The sequence below is a fragment of the Orbicella franksi genome, chromosome 4, assembly GCF_964199315.1.
Source record: "Orbicella franksi chromosome 4, jaOrbFran1.1, whole genome shotgun sequence".
Lineage (NCBI taxonomy): Eukaryota > Metazoa > Cnidaria > Anthozoa > Scleractinia > Merulinidae > Orbicella > Orbicella franksi.
In genome coordinates this window covers 5,939,925-5,954,563 of record NC_138148.1, presented here as the reverse complement: position 1 = coordinate 5,954,563, position 14,639 = coordinate 5,939,925, and the positions used below count along the sequence as shown (strand labels likewise).

Sequence of the window (14,639 nt, the reverse complement as noted above, 5' to 3'; positions counted from 1 at the left end):
CGTTTTTTTTTTTTTTTTCATAATTCTCCTATAACCAATAGCTACGAAAATATATTATGAATTTTTTTGAAAGGTCGGACATGTAGAATTTGCCAGAATGATGTTAATATTGAGAAGAATGACAGAGGTAGGATGGGTTAATGTATTTTGAAAAGTTGCTCTCCGAAAATCTACGAAAATTAAACGGCTTTCAGATGGAAGTCACGGAGTATTGGCTGTTTCTGCAGATTTCTGAGCTCAGCAAGAGGCTATAATTCTGTTGATCATGATGCAAAACGAGTACTTAAAAAAAGAAGAAAAAGGCTTTCCTTATCCATCTTTAAAATATATATATCTTTTTTTTTTTCTTGGAAAAGGGTCTTTTTTCGATGTTAGGCTTTTAGTGAGTTTGTCTCAGAGCACACAGTGTTAAAACTTGATTTTATTACTTTAATTTCCTTTGATCAAGAGTATAAGTCATTTTTTTCTTGTCTGGGAATAATACTTAAAATTATGTTCCTATTTCCCTAGTGTGTGATGGGTTACGAAAGCTTTCCCAATATAATTGCTAAACATTATTTCTTTTTTACTACTTTCATTAACTTCACCCATAAATTGTATTTAAAATACCGAGTATAGTGTAAATAAAAGAATCGAATGAACTGAATTGAATTGAATTACATGCAGCTGACCAATAACTGCTTCGAGCTTCGAGGCCACTTTTGAGTACACGAAACGGCTGTGAACAAACTAGAAATTAAATATGAATAAAGCAACAACATCTATCTCTTGAAAAAGCCCAAGAGCATATGCCAATTTTCGCCAAAGCTCACTTGGGCTGTTCAAAAACGTTTTTACGATAAAAAGAAACTTTCATTTGCATTGGATCAGTTCAATCCCGCGGGCCTATTGTTTTAAAACGACATCCCAGATGCTTTGCTTTGTTGTTAGGGAAGATTGGTTCACATCGCATCAAGACAGCTGAGTAGTGGCGGAATATTTTTTTCACCATTTCACTCGGAATTGCTACTTTCTGGCTAGCTAAAAACATACTACACGTATCAAAATTAATTTACTTGCAGTTAAACTTTTACTTAAAGTATTTTTAGTATCCTATCAAACTCATCGGCTTTTTTAGGCCGTTAACAGTAGGCTAGGCCTTATGTTATTGCTGACAACAAAAAATATTTAGAGGTGAATGGTGGACTGAGTCAGTCTATTGGTCAAAACTGACGTAACAAATGATATCTCAAATAAATAAAAAGCAATAATAATAGCTACAAAACTAAAATTGTTTTCAGTTTAAACCATGTAGTGTAAAGTTTTTGAAGTGATTTCCATGGAAATGTAACATTTTTTTCGAACCTCTTGAGTTCATGTTGGCACAATGTATCAATTTTCTATCCACTGCGTTCAGCTGCTTATGTTGTCGTTTCTGATACCCAAGTCAAGCTGTTTTGAAGGTAAATTTCTCCTATTAGTATTCTTGTCTCATTTTTTTGCTTGTTTGTTAGTTTGTTTTTCTGACTAACTTTCAAGGCCGACATTTCGCTTTAATTTCTAGAGGCTTTTTTAATTTTATCTCACTGCTCTCAATCGTCACGGTAATTTTTAATATATTTTTACCCGGGAGACTGAAAAATGCCAAAACATTTTCAGATATCCAAGTTGACATGAGTTCTTTGAAGAAGCCAGGCGATATTTGTTAAGAATAGCGCGGTAGCAACTGATATTAAATATTTATCATGCCTTATTTCACAAGAGAAGAATATTTCTTTTTTTTTGTACTGAATACTCTTCAGTTTGCATAGACGGAATAATAAGTCAGTTTCATTGGTTAGATTAATTAAAAACAGAGTACAAACTAATGTTCACTACTGCTTTTTCTCCATATTCACCGTCTTATTAGGCAAATTTTAAATTCGAGAAGTTGCTGCATGGTATTTACTGCTCGTGCAAAAAAAAAAAAAAAAAAAAAAACGGAAGCGTTGGTAAAGTCTGCATATGACCTAAGTGGTCCGTAAGGCCGGAGCTTTTCCTGGTTTCTGTAGCATGAAGTGTTTAGGAGTGTTTCCACTCACCCCTGGGACGTTAGTCCATCGTAGGATTACCTCCATCTTTAAATTAGCCGGAACACATTTATACATCTGGGTGCAGAGAGGCTCTGTGAGAGTAAACTGTCTTTCCCAAGAACACAACACAATTTTCCCGGTCAGGACTCCAACCCGGACCGCTCGGTCCGGAGATGAGTGCACTAACCAGGAGGCCACCGCGCATGGCTCAGTATACTAAATACGTTGCCTTCTTCTCAGACCTCAATATTTCGCCCGGTCAATCGTCTACTAAGCTGATTTCGTCTTGCGGAAGCGAATCCTCTGAGTATTTCTGGGACAATGACTGCTAGAGAAAAGTAATTTAAACTCTTTACTTTTGTTTTAATATTAACTGGCCAAGTTAAACGGCTCATTTGGATCGAAACGGATATTTTCGAATCAGAATCAGCGCTGCTTTCAAACCACAGGAAAATACTGATTACTTAAAATAGTTTAGCCTTTGAAGGTTTCTCAGTATTACATGTAACTGCAACGCTTGATCAAAGAAAACGAAAATATGACTTAATTTCTCAAATTTCGGGTTCTAGAGTAGCTTTCTTAGTTAATTATTTAACAATAGTTTGACCGCTATGCAATAAGCAAGAATTCTTTCGCAGCGCTGTCTTGTAATCAACAAGTTTTATGGTAGGTAATTACCTGCGATATTAAACTCAGCCTTACATGCAATTTCTACAAGTCTATTTCTGTGCGAATCACTTAAACAAAGGCTTATTTACTAAACAAGGACTACAGCGACCTTTTCTAGAATTCTCTTTAATATAAAACAACAACAACGAGTCAAATCGCCCAGGCCTTAGACTTTGCACTCAGACCACAAAGCAGCGACACAATTATTATTTCATCGTGACAAGCGCTATTAGAACTGAACTCCGTGAAACACGCCTACAGATTTCTAATGTCAAATTCGTACAGGAGCGAAATATTCTTCCAGTTTTCGATTCAAAAGATTCGGAATTATTAAAACATTCCCTACTTGAACAAAATTTATAGGTCACATTCGAAACTTGATGCACTTGGTCGCTTAGGCTTAGCATAATAAAAGTTCTAACCGTAAATTCTAAGGAAGTTGCTTTTGTGTACCAAACTGCAGCAAAATTGCTAAAAGATACAGTTTCCCATTCCTACGAGTTGCAATAATCAGCATCTTCTCCGACTGAGTTATTTGGGGAGAATGATTTAAGTTGTCCGGATCAAGCAAAGTTTCATTTGCATCTTTGTATATGGTAGGAACATTAGCATTCTTACCACATTTTGACGTCATCTGTGATCAACTACTGAACAGACGCACGGCAAGATGGAAAATATTTTTTTAACTTGAAAATCTGAACATTATTAAAGAGAAGATCGGGAGAAATAACATATTTTACTTCTTCTATAATATAAAAGTAAAGGAACGTACATTGCTTTTGCCACCTTGCATCAAACTTGTATTTCTCTTTCTACTCTATGAATCGCCTTTCAGGTGAAATAATTAATAATCAACCAGAACAATTGCATTGACTCTTAATTTCTTTTTGTAAGACGAATGTCGTCACCTGGAGTTTCAAGAAGTATTCCAGGGCAAACGTCTCCTAAATCACGTGATAAGGGTTAATGACGTCACAATGACGGATTTCTGTGATGTGCTATGTTACATGGAGCACAACTGTGCCAGTTGCAATTTGATGAGAAGAAGTGTAGTTGAGGGACACAGATGTGAATTGAATAATGCTACTCATGAAGGGAACGAAAGCGACCTGGAGGAAAACCCTGATTATGAATACCGTGGAACTAAGGTAACAATGATTTCTCGAATGATTTGAAAAAGTACTATTTTTTACGTACGGCTTCAAGCCACTTCAATTCTTATACGCCAAAATTAAATGTATATCCTATTCAAATTATTTATGGGATTGCCATGTTGAAAAAATATCATATTACTACGTGGCTTTTTATGAATCCTTTGATAATGAGGTCGCAATAAACAAAATCACTTTTGCGATGAAAAATTCCTTAACACAACTGACGTTATCAGGAGTCAATATTCTGTTTCAAAATATAAGTTTTCTTTTCTCGATACATACAGGATGTAAATTATTTGATTGTTTATTATTTGTTTGTTTGTTTTGTTATTTACTTCATTCATTATTATGTTACAAAGATACTTTTTATATTATAAAGTCATTATTATGTTACAAGATATCTTTCTAAATTATTGAAATAAAATAGAGTGGTAATTTTATTTCTCTGTATTCATTGTATTTTCTTTCTCATAATAGAGCGTGTGTATCAATAACCCCTGCAAGAACGAAGCAACCTGTCAAACTGGTTTTACAGACAAAGGATACCGCTGTCTGTGTCGTGCTGGATTTGAGGGTCTGGACTGCCAAAATGGTGAAGTAACTTTTGTTCAGTAAAAATATAATTATGGCAGCTTCGTGAATAAACGGTAGCAGTATAGGTGGAACCGTTTGTCATAGTTTTGCAGGCAATGTATAAGAGATTAGTAAATTGTAAGTAAGTAAGTAAGTAAGTAAGTAAATCAAGTTTATTGTGTATATACACTTAACTTCTGTGAGAAAACTCACAAGCTAGCTATAGTTTGCTGGTATAACACAGAAAGTAAAATAAAAGAACTAAAGTTGAGAAAATACCCTCAACAAGTGACTAAGAAGATATAAGTTTAAAATTTAAGATTGAAATCTAAACATGCTTCTAGAGGAGACTAAACTGCGTTGCTAAAATTTAATCAGAATCTAGGATTTTAAATCATAATCTTTTTATAGATAGCGTTTACATGACGCCCAAGCTGTTTTCCTTTGATAAGAAGAAACGTTTGCTTAAGGAGAGAACCAATTTCCTAATGGACATAAGATTCATTGTTTAGAAACACCAGGTTAACTTGAGACGCTGTAGTTCACAAGACAATTTTACAGTACGGTGCAGTGAAATACAGTGCGACTCGAAGAAATATTCTGAGATACTACAAACGAAACTGTCTCGCAACAAAGTAAAAGGAAATTCATATGTGTATGGCTATATGTTTCAGATATTGACGAGTGTTCCTCAGGAACACACGACTGCAGTGCTAACGCCGTATGCAGTAACACCAAGGGATCATACCTGTGCAGTTTTTTACCCAAATATTCTGGAGATGGGAGTCTTTTCGAATGTGAAATGTTCTGTAGAACTTACATCTGAGATTAGAGTAGTTTTTCAAGAACAAGCTATAACTGAATATTTACATAGTTGACTTTATTTGAATTAGTAAAGCTCACTGAATAATGTGTAACACTGATGAAGAATATTGGAATTCTCAAAGTAGAACAGTTTCCATAGCATACATATTTCTATATAAGATTTTATACAATAATATTTGCGTATCAAAACATCAGGAAATTGTATACTTTAAATAAATCAATATTTGCATCTGCAAATTTCAATATCAGGCATTTGAATTCTTTTAGTTGGCATGCCACATTAGCTTTTCATTAAACGTTCTATCCCGTTTTGTGTTAGATGTTGACGAGTGTACATCAGGAGCCCAGGAGTGCAGTGCTGATGCTGTGTGTAATAATACAAATGGATCTTATAACTGCTTTTGTAAACCTGGATATTCTGGAGATGGACGGGGTTGTCTGGGTAAATGTATTTAAGACTAATATCTCTCTCTTTCTCTGGAATCCTAGATAGGGAACAAACATGAAGCGAAATGTAGTGTCAATGAATATCGATAGGAACTTATTTTTGGCATTCTTATTTGCTGAGTTAATCTGATGGTCGTCTGTTGTAATTACCTTTAAAATATTTGTGTATTTTTTTTGCATTATTATTATTTGCTTGAACAATCACAACAATTACATCAGTTACACTACAACAATTATTACATTACATCAGTTACAAAAAAACAGTCTACAAAGTACGTTCTTACGCATTACAATCTACACATTACATAGAACCATCTTACAGTATGCTACATAATACAAGTACACTAATTACAAGAAAATAGTTATTTCAATAGAAAGCTTAAGCCCTGGCCAAATGAACTCGCAAGTAGTCGCAAGTAGCCACAAGTTGAACTTGCGTAGAAACTTGAGTTGGGTGGCCAAACGGACTTGCAAGTTTCCTCGCAAGTACACGCAGGTCGCAAAAAAACCCATTTCAAGGCAGACATATCCTGTATTTCATTGGCTAATAATAGGTTAATGAACGTAACTTAACTTGCGTTGACTTGGGTTGGGTGGCCAAACGGTGAAAAACTTGCGTCGACTTGCGTGCAAATTTGATCTCGACCAAAGTGAGCGCAAGTCATCGCAGGTCAACCCAAGTGCACGCAAGGCCTGGCCAAACGGAGTCGCAAGTAGACGCAAGTTGAGAACTTGCGACTACTTGCGACTCCGTTTGGCCAGGGCTTTACACTTATTACGGCACACTACCTAGGGTACAGTATAATTATAAATGACAATATTCACTTGTTAGTTTAAGATTACATTTATTATGCAGGGTTACGCAGTGCTGGTTGCTGGTTATCAGGACCGATTGTAATGCAAGGCACCCGAAGAAATATTCCGAGACACTACAAACAAAACAGTCTCGCAACAAAATAAAAGGAAATTCATCTGTGCATGGATATATGTTTTCAGATATTGACGAGTGTGCATTAGGAACACACGACTGCAGTGCTGATGCTGAGTGTATTAATACCAAGGGATCATATAACTGCTCTTGTAAACCTGGGTATTATGGAGATGGCCGGAGTTGTCTGGGTAAATGTATTTCAGACTAATATCTTTCCCTTTCTCTAGAATCTTATAAATAGAAGAAAAATTAAAGAAATACAGTCTTAAGTCCTGGCCAAACGGACTCGCAAATAGTCGCAAGTAACCGCAAGGTGAACTTGCGTGGAGACTTGCTTTGGGCGACCAAACGGACTCGCAAATTTATTCGCAAGTACACCCAAGTCGCAGAAAACCCATTTCAAGACAGACATCCTGTATTTTAGGATAATGGGCGTCACTTAACTTGCGTTGACTTGGGTTGGATGGCCAAACGGCTAAAAACTTACGTGGACTTGCGTGGATCTCGACCAAAGTGAGCGCAAGTCATCGCAAGTCAACGCAAGTGCGCCCAAGGCCTGTCCAAACGGAGTCGCAGATAGACCCAAGTTTTCAACTTGCTTCTACTTGCGAGTCCGTTTGGCCAGAGCTTTAATGACTTTGGATGTGAATCACAGTTCATGAGTCATGGTTGTCAAGGGAGAGTACGTGAGAACATAGCAGAATTGTTGCCTGAGAGGGAATCCAATATTGTCATATGGTTTTAAATCCAAAATGCTAAGCATTAGCCCCAAAAAAAACAAACAAACAAACAAACAAACAAAAGAAAACAAAAGAAAGCAAAAGAAAAAGAGGAACAACTTCGTTGTTCTTGGGCTTATATACGATGATTCCCCTTCGTTAATTCAAGTCTGAAGGACAACATAAAAGAACGCCAAATATTTCGAATTCCCTACGAACCTTAAGTGGTTAGTGTGTGAAAGCAGGCTGTGGCTAAGTGTTGACAAAGTACGTACATAACTTCTAGAAATTGACGAGTGCGCTGCACGAAAACACAACTGCAGTTCTGATGCGATGTGCAATAATACCAAGGGGTCATACAATTGTACGTGCAGACCTGGATATCATGGCGATGGTATGCGCTGCAAAGGTGAGCTCTGTTCTAACATAAGGTAATATTTATGCTAATGACAGTAGCCGAATGATGTTTCAAATGAATCACATAATCTGAAGAAATAATTAGCCCTCAGATGTGTAGCAACCAGATGCCCATCGTGTGCAAAAGGGGAGAAAGAGAGGAGGACGGAACTCTTTCCCAAAAAAAAAAAAAGAAAAGAGAACACATCAACATTGCTTTCTGTTTAATAGATCAAGCTAGATAGTCCACGGCCCGCTCTATTAGATGATATATTTTCTGTTGGTTACGACGTCATCCGACGTTTTGTGACGTCTTTAAGTACGCCATCTTTGAAGTCGCTATTTTCTCAGAAAATCAAAAATTAACGCAGAGTAATAAAGATAGAAACAAAAGGAAACCAGCTTCAATTGCATGTTAAATTGAGGAGTCTATATTAATACCAAACGACGTCCAGGAACCGTCGAATAAAGTTACAGCACCACACACTATTTTTTTTTTCCCGAAATATCCAACAATGCCTTTAGGGCACGGCACCTCCCTTTTATCCGCCCCTTGCACAATGTTTATTCAGTATTAGTATAAATCTACCAGCGTTCACGAATGCCGATCTCTGATTAGTTACGATACTTACAATCTATTCTGTGATAGATCGTGAGTAGCGTACAGTGTACTCGCTCTCGATTTCTGTGAGTGATATTTGACTCGGGCCGCCCCCTCGTCAACTATCACGCGAAAGAAATCTCGAGTTCATAATCTAATTGTGTAATATAATGATGTTATCTTCAGGAGTATCATATATCTTTTTTGATCATAACTACAGTGCAGTACAACACAACCTTAAAAAAATATCCTAACACTACAAGCTAAGCATTCCGTCAGAAAAACATAAGGCAAGCTAAATAACTTGGTAAATATCCTACTGTATGGACCTCGCACTTGTTCAATAACTAATATATCTTTCCTTTTAGATACTGACGAATGTGCTTTAGCAACGCACGACTGTGATGCCAATGCTGTGTGCAGTAATACCAAGGGATCATACAAATGCGATTGCATACCTCCATATTATGGAGATGGACGAGTTTGCGCAGGTGAACTATTCTTTACAATAAAAAAAGACAGTTAGTAAGCCATTTCAAGGCTGGCTTTTACTAGCGCAGAAGTATAAACATAAGTAACCTTCGGATACACAATTAGGTGCTTCCCGACCAAAGGCGCTGATCTTTTGACATTTCATTGCGTCTCTGCTTATCCACTGCTTATGCTTGTCGTACAGGTGAAAACTATCCTTTAAAGATTAAACACAGAATTAAAGAAACGTAATTAAGACGGGAAAAAAATCCATTAAAAAAAAAAAAAGCAAAACAAAACAAAACAACGGAAACAATCAAAAAGAAAAAAACCTTAACTTGCAATAAAATCCCCCACCCCCTCCCACAAAAATAGTCGATATAATCATAAATTTTAACAATTCCTTGAAAATTAGAAATTTCAAAACAATCAATTTTTTTTTTCACGATATGGCTCCAATATTGTTTGATCACCGACAGACTGTTTTCATTTTCTCCAACCCACACTAAGCCGAACAAAAGAGAGGAATATTCACCTTCAGTACTGAATCTTACGTTATTTTACTCTCTGAGAATATTACTAATGAATTATTTTACACGGCGTCTCCACAAGTGCGTAAATACTTTTCTTTCAATATACTGCTTCATTCTAATATAGTCTTGGTCGATTCTATTCTGAGTTCTCGCTACTTTTTTGTTGATCTAGTTTACCAATGCAAGGAACTTTACGAGTGGAATTTGTGAGTGGAAAAAAATATATAACTGTTTTGCTAAAGTAGTTTCACAATGAAGGTAAGCTCTTAATTATTAAAATGTAAAACGATCGGAAAAGACAATAAAAAAAGACCTTCAAAGGACTTCAGAAAAAGGACAAGTAGAACAAACGTTCCTTAACGCAAAAGAAGGAAATGAGCACCCTAAAATTTGCAGAAAAATTAAGTGCAATTATTTTGTAATCAGTAGAAATAGTAGAAAGACAATTAAAAATAATTGTTTAAGTACTTAGAGATCCGAGCTCGTCTGAGAAAACAGTCTGACAAAGGCGCTGGCGTTTGCTTTAGGCATCGGCTACACCGTGCCGGAGAGATTTGAAAACGATGCTAAATTTCTATACGGTTAGGACTACCATCCACACTAATCTGTCACGAAAATCGTTTCCAGAAGCCTCTTCAAACCGGATGAATTTCAAACGATGCTATGTTTCTACGGCGAGGACTACCGTCCACACTAATCTGTCTCGAAAATCGTTTCGAATAGGCTCTAAAAAGCGGAAGAATTTGAAAACGGCGGCTTTGCGTTTTAGCGCAGCTGGAAACATTTTGAAAGCGGAACTTTTCGAAAATGATGAAGTGACGATGATCATATGATTTCCCTGCCGAGTTTTCCTCAAACACAAATCCAAAATGACTGGTGATTGCTGCGTTTATAATCTGTTTGGCGTAGTGTGGATGGAAAACGTTTCACGCGGTTTCAGAGTGAAAACGCCGTATTGAACTTTCTCCGGCGTATTGGGAACGGGGTCTTATTCTTTCCAGCGTCCAGTAAAGTTCGTCGCCTGAGCTCGTCGCCTGAGCTTTGTGCCAATGGTACTCATGTACTTTTACTAATAATTACTAAAAAACTGGCCTTAATGAAGCACAAGAGTGTTTCACGGAATTTATTGTACGAAAATACAGCACAAATCATGTAGATATAAAATATTGATAAATCTCATATATCTACGATTGGGGGACTTTTAATCCTGCACAGGACCTACGAAAGAAACCCATACTGTGGTCTTGGGGCGTGCGGAGAAGAACACTGGACACTTGTCATGAAGATTGACGGCTCAAAGGTTTAGAGTAATCACAAATAAATTTCTTAACAAACCAACTAAAAGCGTATATGAAAGGAAACAGTTTTCAGCAGACGTTCAAAGTGCTGTATCCAAGGAACTCGCTGGCCAGCGAGTTCCTTAGATACAGCACTTTAAACGTCTAACTTCTGTTAGTTTTAAAAGGACTCAGGAGCTGATCAAACGGTTCAATATCCGTCAAGCTGGATGGAAAACGAATGTGACAACCTCTAAAACAAAGCGATGTTCCAGTGTAAATGGACCACTCTTGTCCTACTTATGAACTTGACACAATATTAAATAACCTACGCCTGAGCGTAAACGTTAACATGTACAGTATCGCCAATCCATCGTTTTGCACATTGCATTATAACTGCAAGATAGACCTCTATTTCAATCCATCTATTTGGTGGTTGGACAAATGGATAAAAAAGATTTTCATTTTTAATGCTGAATGACAAAGTCCTTGTTTTTCCATGAACAGTTTAATTTAAATCTTTAATGTTGCTCAAGCCACGAGATAGGGGCTTATAAAAGGGCTAAAAGCTACATGCATGCAACGTTTTGGAGTAAGTATCTTTAAAAGATCAACGCCTACAACTAGAATAACTTAGTTTATAATTATATTGCAACAGTTCCTTTATGTTCAAACGACATTTTTTCTTACAGGGAACCTTTCATTATGATTCAAACATTTGGACCAACAACGAAACATTCAATATTGCAGGAGGAGAGACAATATTTGACTCACAAGAGACCAAATTGACGACCTACTGGGACACACCCTTCACCAAGATCTGTCTCGGAATGAAGATCCGGGGCGACGAAAATATCAATTTTCTCGCCATAAACAAGGTGGCTGACTCTTTGTACTCGCTGATCGCTGACGGGCAACATCGCGCCACCTCACTGGGTCGTGATACTTGGAAGACGCTGATTGGTTCCCAGGCCTCCTTAGAGGTAAACTGTAACATGGAAGGCTTCAATGCTCGTTGTTTCTGGGATCCTAATTCCAGAGCAAGGATCGGTTTCGTTGCAAACAATCAAGACGATTGTTGGACTTGCGACTCCAGAATCGGCTTTGGTTCAGGTGGATCTCCTGACGATTCCAATACGTGTGGAAACACGGCACAAAACGGTGACAATGGAAATAAATCATTAAAGCCATGGGCTACATTTTTGTCCACTAAGTAGCTTTTCAGTCATAACCAGTCAACGGTTTCCTATAAATAACGCGGAAGGAGAAATCATTAATGGAAATTTGATTCCATTCTTTGCTTTAAAGCAGTGAGAAACTTAACTCGGGCACCAAAGGAACTCAAGTTTGTTTTAATATTATAAGAGTGTTACGTCTGAAAGCGAGTTAGTGGCGAAAGGAATTAAGTAAAAACAACATGTGTGACACTCGGCTTTTGATATTTGTCACCGAACTTATGAAAAATTTCTTGTGTTAAATTGTCGCGAAATAAAAATAATATGAAGCAAATTCAAACATACCATAATATCCACGTGCTATAGGTTCCAGACGCACGGCTAACTGACTTTGTTAGAATCTTTAGCTGTATATGTACAAATAATCACGTAAAACATCTTTGTTTGTTTGATACATCGAGCTGACCGAGATCGTAGTCTAATTGCTAACTATTTCACAAAAGTTTGAAATAGCAAGATAACTCGTAAAAAAAGCAAAAAAAGAAGAAAAAAAGAGCCAAAAGCATCCTCACAATTTCCGTAGCAACATTCGCGGAAGAAATGAATCACTGAGGCAGATTACCTTGGGAATCAGAGGCCGATTTGGAGGATTATTTTTTCCCCTTCACCTTTCTTTTGGACTAAATAAACCAACGAACACATATCACACGATAATTAACCAGTGCGTCTCAAAAGTACTCTTCACTTTGTCTTGTTTAGCTTACAGTGTATATATTCCACTTAAATGGGTAACTAACACTTCATCGCTACACTAAGTTTGTCTAAAAGTGACCTTTTTGAAAGTGATGTTTTTGGTAGTCCTTTTTGTGACAGATGGTTTGATGCGATTTCCATTGTTTAACGCGCTACATGTATAAGTAAATAGCTAGGTCTTTATTTTATTTATGACCTTTTGTTCCTTTTGTTTCTAAATGAATAAAATGTTCTGCTCCGATGTTACAAGCGTAAACTAATTTGACATCGCAGGAAACCCACTGAGTGTTGCCGACCCGAGGGCACTGCCTTATATGGGCTATACAGGTATGTGCGGCCCCAAAGGGTAGGGTTTTTCAGCCGTTTTTGTCATAAATAGGGTATCGATTTTGCCCATTTTGGTTATAAATAGGGTATGGTTTTAACACTCTAGTCTTGAATCGGGTATGTTCTTAGAAGAAGCTACCTTTTCATCTTCATCGATAAAACCGTCAACAAAGGCCCTACATAACTTATGTTTGGGGCAACTGTGTCAGCCGCAACGGTCATAAATAGGCTATCGAATTTTTGGACAGGTCATAAATAGGGTAGCATAAAAAACGCAGATTTTGGTCATAAATAGGGTAAGGGTTTTAGGAAGTGAACTGCACACCCCCTCCCAACTTTTCTGAAAGTACCCCGGGGGGGGGGGGGGCTGCCGAAATATTATCTCACGGGTATGGCGACATTCCGGCCAACTAAATACATACATAACTTATCAAACTTGCATTGTCGCTAAACGGGTTACTCGTGTATAATTCAAAGTTGTGAAAACTTCATGCCGACCAGTTTCAAATTCTCGCGTGGAGTAATGACAATTTACTCCCGCCTCATTTCAGACTGACTTAAATGTTTCAGATTTTATTTGAGCATTTCGTCTGCTCCACAGCTGAAAACTGCAACAAAATACCATGATAATGTCCTTTTCATAAAACGTCATGCCCATATAGGCTAGAGGTGGACACCTGAAATATATTATAAGGGCTTCCAATAAAGGCAAGTATCAGCTAAAAACTGAAATGAGGGTGGCAAAGGGTTTTTGCGTGATGCGTGATCACCCCAAAATTAGCAGCGTGATGCGTGATTGAGACCAAATTAGCCGCGTGACGCGGGACGGGACATCATAACGTGATACGTGATTTGCTATTTTACAAGTACGTAATGCGTGATTTACCAATTAGATTTCCGTGATAACTGAACATTCTTTGAACTAGAAGGATAGAATCCATTCAAAGTAATAGTAAAGAGACTTCTGATGTCTTTGACCTTTGTGAATCTTCATGGTACTGTAGGTCCAAACAATTGCGACTCATTAGGAATAAGTCAATTGTAACTATTTAACACGACTATGAGCTTCAGTGTAATTTTTGTCCATTTTGTCGACCGATCATTATTGGCAATGCACCAGACCATATCCAAATCCGACTATCGCATGGAAGGTCTGAAAGAAAGTCGCCCCAAACGGCTGAAACTATAAGAGACGCTAGAGTTTGCTGTCATCTTATGCCGCTCGAGAAGACAGTTGTGTAAGCAATGAGAGACTCAAGGAAAAAGTTTGTGTACCATTTAATGAAGGTTGTCATAAAGACCTTACTGAATTCAAAAGCCGTGTTATGTCATTCACAGACACATAAACGTCGCCGCAACGAAGAGAATTTGCAGGCCTAAGATTAAAACTTTGACACAAATATTGCCTGTACATCAAAGCATGGCAAAGGTGGCGTAGACGTCTTCTAAATTCGTATACAATGTCTCCGCCAACTAGGCTCCCGTTTGTGGTGAAGGGGAAAGAAAAAACAGGTGGGCGGAGATAGTCGGGCGGTGGTATGGAGAGGGAAAAATCCCAGCCCGCTAGGCTCGCTTCACTCACGCTATTTTTTTTTTCCGCACATGTAAGGAGCCTGTTCACAGACGGTGCCAACTCTTCCAGATTATCCAGGAATTCGAACCTCCTGAATACAGACTGAATCTTCCGGTCTCCCGTACGGGTCACCACTTTTATTTTTGGCCAATATTTGACCATAA

General features: G+C 37.6%; 1 pseudogene; it reads left to right on the top strand.

Moving 5' to 3' along the window:
* The first annotated feature begins 1,366 nt into the window (after window positions 1-1,366).
* Window positions 1,367-12,224, top strand: LOC145484354 (uncharacterized; annotated as a pseudogene).
* Window positions 12,225-14,639: the final 2,415 nt, after the last annotated feature.